Here is a 6,000-nt window from a genome sequence, read left to right on the forward strand (position 1 = left end):
TGATCTCTCCTAGAATGCAAGGCACAAATGCTTGTCACCATCTGCACACATCCCAGGTATTTCTACTCAGCAACAGATCACAGGCCATGCTGGGCTTTGTAGTCCCACCACAGCCCCTCCCCTCCAACAAAAAAGGAGTTAGATCCAGCATAGCAAGTGCCTTTAGCAGTCCAGCCTTCTACTCTGAGCTGGGTGAGGTGTGGTTTCAATAGGTGGTGCACTGCACTAAACCAGATTTTCAGTCCAGGATTTCTCTTGCAAAGCTTTAATCCTCGCACAGCCTGTGACCTTTCAGCTGCGATCAGGCTTTGCACACAAGATATCTGAACCTTGCTACATCATACATCCAGGAAATAAAAAATAAAAAAAAGTTTATGCCTGTGTCTGGCTTGTCATCTTGCCTGGGAAGGCTGGAGCTGTGCGATCCCAGCACTGCACAAACATAATAGAGATCGCAGCCTCTCCTATTTGTTTCCATGCATAATTGATATTCACAATGAAATCTAGCTGCCTGCTTACTTACATGCATGCATGGGGGGGGGTTGGGGGGTTGGGGTACCCAATGTTGGACAAAGTTCTAGCAATACACACTAATACAACTGCACGATCCATCCTTATCCATCAATAATAAACAACCCATGAAATTGCAACTTGCTAACAATGCAATGGAAAGGAAGCTTTGCATGGAGCCAACACCAGTGAACAGGTAGCCCCATGTCTCCAGATCACATAGGCACACAGTAGAAATGGTCACTTAGTACAAAGGATAACTTACCTATAGGAAACTAATTGTCGGGCAGGGGGGGTCGCTGGCAGCTACTTTCCCATTGCTGAGCACGCAGTGCAAATCCTGCTGGTATCCATCTAAGTTTGCATTGTAGGCTTCCTTGCTTATAGTCCACCAAGGCAGGATTAGCATCCAGGGGTAGGTAGGAGTTCCCAGGGACAATCCAGAGGAGGGTTATCGCAAGGCTCTGCACATCCCGGTGTCCTATAGACCAGCACTGTCTTGAGGCCCTGCTGTAAGCTTTCTGATCTTCAAAGCTCCAGCTTGATCAAATGGCAGAGAGACAGTGGACTGCCCTAACCCCCCTGCCTGCACCAGCACCTCCCCCTGCACACTCCCACCTCCCCCCTCCTCCTCCTTCCCCAACACAGAGCTCAGCTCCCTTTACAACTATTTGCAATCACTTCTATGCACACACAGCCAGGGGCATAGACGATCCTGGCTTGCAGAAAGTTTGCCCCAGGCTCTCCCTGCTATCTGGGGTGCCCAGGCTGCAGGGTGGCACTGGGCTCAGCTTGCATGCTACACAAGATTTCTTTCTGGATCCCCTGGCTGGTAGGCTCTCCCTTGCTATCTGGGGTGCCCAGGCTGCAGGGTGGCACCGGGCTCAGCTTGCATGGTACACACAGATTGCTTGCTAGATCCCCTGGCTGGCAGGTTCTCCCTTTGCTATCTGGGGTGCCCAGCCTGCAGGGTGGCACTGGTCTCAGTTTGCATAGTACACACAGATTGCTTACTAGATCCTCTGGTTGGCAAGCTCTCCCTTGCTATCTGGGATGCCCAGGCTGCAGGGTGGCACTGGGCTCAGCTTGCATGGTACACACAGAATGCTTGCTGCTAGCTCCCCTGGCTGCCAGGCTCTCCCTTACTATCTGGGGTGCCCAGGCTGCAGGGTGACACTGGGCTCAGCTTGCATGGTACACACAGTTTGCTTGCTGGATCCCCTGGCAGGCAAGCTCTCCCCTGCTATCAGGGGTGCCCAGGCTTCGGGGTGGCAGTGCATGTTACACAGATTGCTTGCTGGATCCTGCTTACCTCTTATGGCAAAGCGATCTGCTTATTCTTCTTTCTGCTGTTGCTCCCTTCATAGAATAGTAAAGTCATGAGAAGCTTTCCAGCAGCAGCAGCAGCTACAGCAGGGCAAGCCAGGAGAAAAACAAACTGAGACAAGGCAAATGGTGTAATTCGATCCATCTCTAGTCAATCCATCAAAAGATCAGTAGGCTGCTGCTTACCAAGCCAGGGAGCCACCCCCAGCTCTGGGATCCTGCAGCACACATGCACATTTGGGTTGTCCTCCTCCTATGTCTTTTTTTTTTTTTCTTTCCCTGGATGGATGTGTCTATTGCTAATGCTGGAAACTCTTAGTGACCCCAAGGTGGCCTCACGCCCACCCCCCCCCCCCCCCCTTTCCAGCTAGAACAGTGCCCAGCTGAATATTAAGACAGTCAGTCCTCCTCTGCTCATTATCCCCATCTTATTACAGACATCCTGAAGACAGATCATCTCTCTCTCTGCACCACAATCTCAGCAAAGTTCATTCGTAGTTTTCTTTGGCAGAAGAAACACGTTATACTTAGCAGCAGAAAAAGCAATCAGCGGAGGTGCTTCGTTTCCCCCCCACCCCACTGTAAATTGAACACACAGATTCTCATTTATTTTTTTGAACTGAGCTCGACCGGCTCAATGTAATTTGCTGCGCTAATAGGAGGGCTGATTTACTGACATCTGCGCATGCAAAGCGTTTTGCAACAAAATAAGATGCTAAGGGGCTGTTTGTCTGCCGCGCAATCTGTGGAAACAATTCAAAGCGAAAAACATTGACGTTATTGGCTTGGGAAATAGTTTTCGCAAATAACAGTCGGCGGTGACAGGGGATGCAATATTGGGTTAAAAGGGTTATAGGTAAACATATAGCGATAGTGTTGTAGCTTATGTACTGCATACTGCTAATTGCTGCAATATTATTATTCATGTTATTATTATTATTTTATTTATTTATTTGCATATAGATTTTTATTGGTATTTCTTGAGTTACAGTGCTTACATCATACATACAGCAAAGGCAATAGGTTTCTTGCATAAACTCAAACACTTATGTTAATATACATAATGTACATTCCAATAAGACCCCCTCAACTTCACCCCACAGACAAAGGGTGGGTATTCAAAACAGTGGGACCATTCAGTCTTTAAAATACCAAAGAAGTTAAAAAAAATTACTATGCAAATAGGACAGAAAATTATTATAATAATATTCATCTACAGGATTTATACAGCGTCAACAGTGCAGCACTTTAGCATATAAAGAGAGACAGTACAGTTACAATACAATTCAAGATTTGAAGGTTAGGAGGGCCTTGCTTATGAGAGGGATGGGCAATTGATACAAATGTTAATAGTTATTGTCATATCAATAGGCAAGAGCTGTGCATAGCTTTATGCTGGCCATAGACGGAGCAAATTTTTTTCCTGCAACCTCAGGTTGCAGGAAAGAAAGTTGCTTGATTCCCCCATGAGCACAGTCAGTGTTGATGGGGGAATGCCTTCCGCTGAGCCATTGTGTTCTCCCGGTGGGGGAAGCCGTCCCAGCCAGCAGAACCCAGTGATTACTGGTAGTGGCTATAATAGCCGCTAGCAACGATCGCATGTAAAATCTGAAAGGTAGGTCGTACCCAAGTTGATTAATCAATCGATCAACTTGGGTACATTGAGAATGTCCATACATGGTTCGAATCTTGGCCAGTCCATGCTTAAAGAGGAAGTAAACCCTGATGAGTTTACTTCCTCTTTCATTCCCTGCAAAGGCAAAGCATAATGGACTACTATGCATTGCAAAGTAGCCCATTATGTGTCACTTACCTGACACAGGAGCCAGCGAAGTCACCGCTGTCCCCTGTAGTCCGCCGCATCCATCTTCTCGGTGGGTCTCGCAGCTCCGCCACTGTCATTTGGCGAAGCCGCGATGATGTCACTCCCGTGCATGCGCACGGAAGCCGAGACGCGCGGCATTGTGCAGCATCTTCGTTATCGAGGATGCCACGCTCAGTGCGCCTGCGCACCGCTGTCTACGGCGCATGTGCCGTAGACAGCGGTGGCTGTCTTCGGGCAAATATCTCCTAAACCGTATAGGTTTGGGAGATATTTCTTGGACCTACAGGTAAGCCTTAATCTAGGCTTACCTGTAGGTCAAAGTGGTTTGTAAGGGTTTACAACCACTTTAACTAGCCAAGATTAGTAATTTTTTTTTTAATGATAAAATTCTACCCTATTGAATGAAGAGGAGCATGTTTGCTTATGGAAGTTGAAGGAGTAGAAGCACAAAGTCAATTATAGCCACTGTTCATTTTTTGGGGTTTGGGTATCTCTTTTAATTCACTCACAAGTAGACCACAGATATTGGAAGGCACTTGTAATGAAATGCACCAACCACTAGATTTTTTTGTTAGTCTGATACACTTATGTCCTAGCTAAAGCCTGGTACACACGGGCCGAATGTCCAACAGAAAACGGACGATATTCAGTCCGTGTGTATACTATAGTAGCCAGGCTTCTGTCGAACTGCATGCTGAAAAAACAGAAAGCCAAGCATCTAATCAGCATCTGATCAGTGCTGGCAGCCAATGGCTGCAAGCGCTAAACTGTGCATTCTGTCAGAACACAATAGCTCAGCAGGGAGATCACTGCAATAACATTACATAGTAAGTACAACAAGCTCCTTCCAACCTCCTTCATTTTTTTTTTTTGTTCAGCCTGCTGGGTTGAATGGAAAAAAATGATAGTGTTTACCAGGCTTTACCATTGAAGAGTATGTAAGCTTCCATATATTGTTTGTACCTATAGGTAAGCCTATAATAAGGCTTACCTTTAGGTACTGTAAATATCTCCAAAACTTGCACCGTTTACGCTGCTAATTATGTCATCTGCGCATGTGTTGTAAAGGAATGGCCGCCCGTGCCATTTCTTCAAAGCCCTGTTCTGTGACTGGCGGCTCCCATGCGCATGCGCTGGAGTGACTTCACGCAGCTCTGGCCAGTCACACAGCCGGAGTCATTTGAAGGGCAACCATTGCTGACTTCTACCTGAAAGTGCTAGTTGCCTTGCTAATATGTTGACCAACTATTTTCAATACTTTCTGAGCCATGTGGTTGATTTACTAAAGGCACATAAACTGTTCACTTTGCAAGGAAATTTTTCCTTAGCTCAGTGAAGCTCTGTTGACGTCCTATCATCCAATCATGTGCCCGTAAAAAGTATTATTTTTTTTTACTTTCCTTGCACATGATTGGGTATTCTTAGCAAAGTAAAATTTTACAAAATTCACTAAACTAATAGAAAATGTCCTTGCAAAGTGCTAATTTGCTTGCAAAGTGAAAAGTCTAGTTGCCTTTAGTAGATCAACCCCTTTGACTCAGAACTAGCAGGCAGATCAGGAAAAGTCAGATAAAAAAGTCAGAAGTCTTCATGTACATACTTGTTTGGAGTTGACGACTCATCAAGTAGTGAAGAAAGAGGATTATTATGACCCCCTTTACAGAATGAGAAAGTAAAGGCAGTCTTCATGTTTGTAACCGGAAAGGTTTCTAATATACTTATTTGGCAACATTTTCCAAAATTGTCCCTTTCTTCATGTTTTATTAATTTAGTACATTAACAAGGGAATTTTGTAAAGCACTGGAAAGAGTAATGGTAATGTGCAAAGTGCAGTAACTCATAGCAAGCAGTCCAAAATCAAATCTCAACTGAGACTAATACAGTAAAAGAAATGCTGATTGGAGGCATGGGCTACTAAACATCACTGTTGCTCTTGGAACTGTCCTAATGAATAAGCCTATATGCTGTGTAACTTTGCATAGACGTATCTTTATACCCGTAGGTCTAGGAACTTGTCAAATTTGGCCATGGACAGTAATGATCAAAAATGCAAGATCATGCAGACCTCAAGGGAGGCTGTTATACACTGGCCTCATAAGTTGTGCAACCTCTGTCCACTCACATCAATTGCCCCATGCCTTTGATATCTAGTAATTACAAGTCAGCATCAAAAAGACTTGTCACTACACACTAAGTAAATAAGAACAAGTATGACCCAAAACAATCTCCTCATATTTGACTGCCACATAAGTCTTGTCTGACATCCACATATAAAGTATCTCTTTTGACATTTGGTATAGGTCTTACCACCTGAGCCATAGCATGTTTAAGATGTGCTC

At 45.0% G+C, this 6,000-nt stretch overlaps 1 protein-coding gene across 6 annotated transcripts in view; it reads right to left on the reverse strand.

Annotated features, from left to right (window-relative positions):
• The window catches only part of SEMA6D (semaphorin 6D), a 76,438-nt gene extending 74,472 nt beyond the window's left edge, over positions 1-1,966 (reverse strand). For 3 of the 6 annotated variants that reach the window (XM_077468454.1, XM_077468451.1, XM_077468449.1), the window contains exon 1: positions 776-1,073. The gene's annotated coding sequence lies outside the window, so the exon portion shown is untranslated. Of the gene's footprint in view, positions 1-775; positions 1,075-1,822 lie in introns of those variants that run through there. The other 3 variants (XM_077468452.1, XM_077468455.1, XM_077468450.1) reach the window with 2 other exon arrangements.
• Between the last annotated feature and the right edge of the window lie 4,034 nt (positions 1,967-6,000).

This window comes from Lithobates pipiens, unplaced genomic scaffold (genome assembly GCF_037356315.1).
Source record: "Lithobates pipiens isolate NorthernLeopardFrog02 unplaced genomic scaffold, aLitPip1_a1.2 Scaffold_8, whole genome shotgun sequence".
In the NCBI taxonomy this organism is placed as follows: Eukaryota; Metazoa; Chordata; class Amphibia; order Anura; family Ranidae; genus Lithobates; species Lithobates pipiens.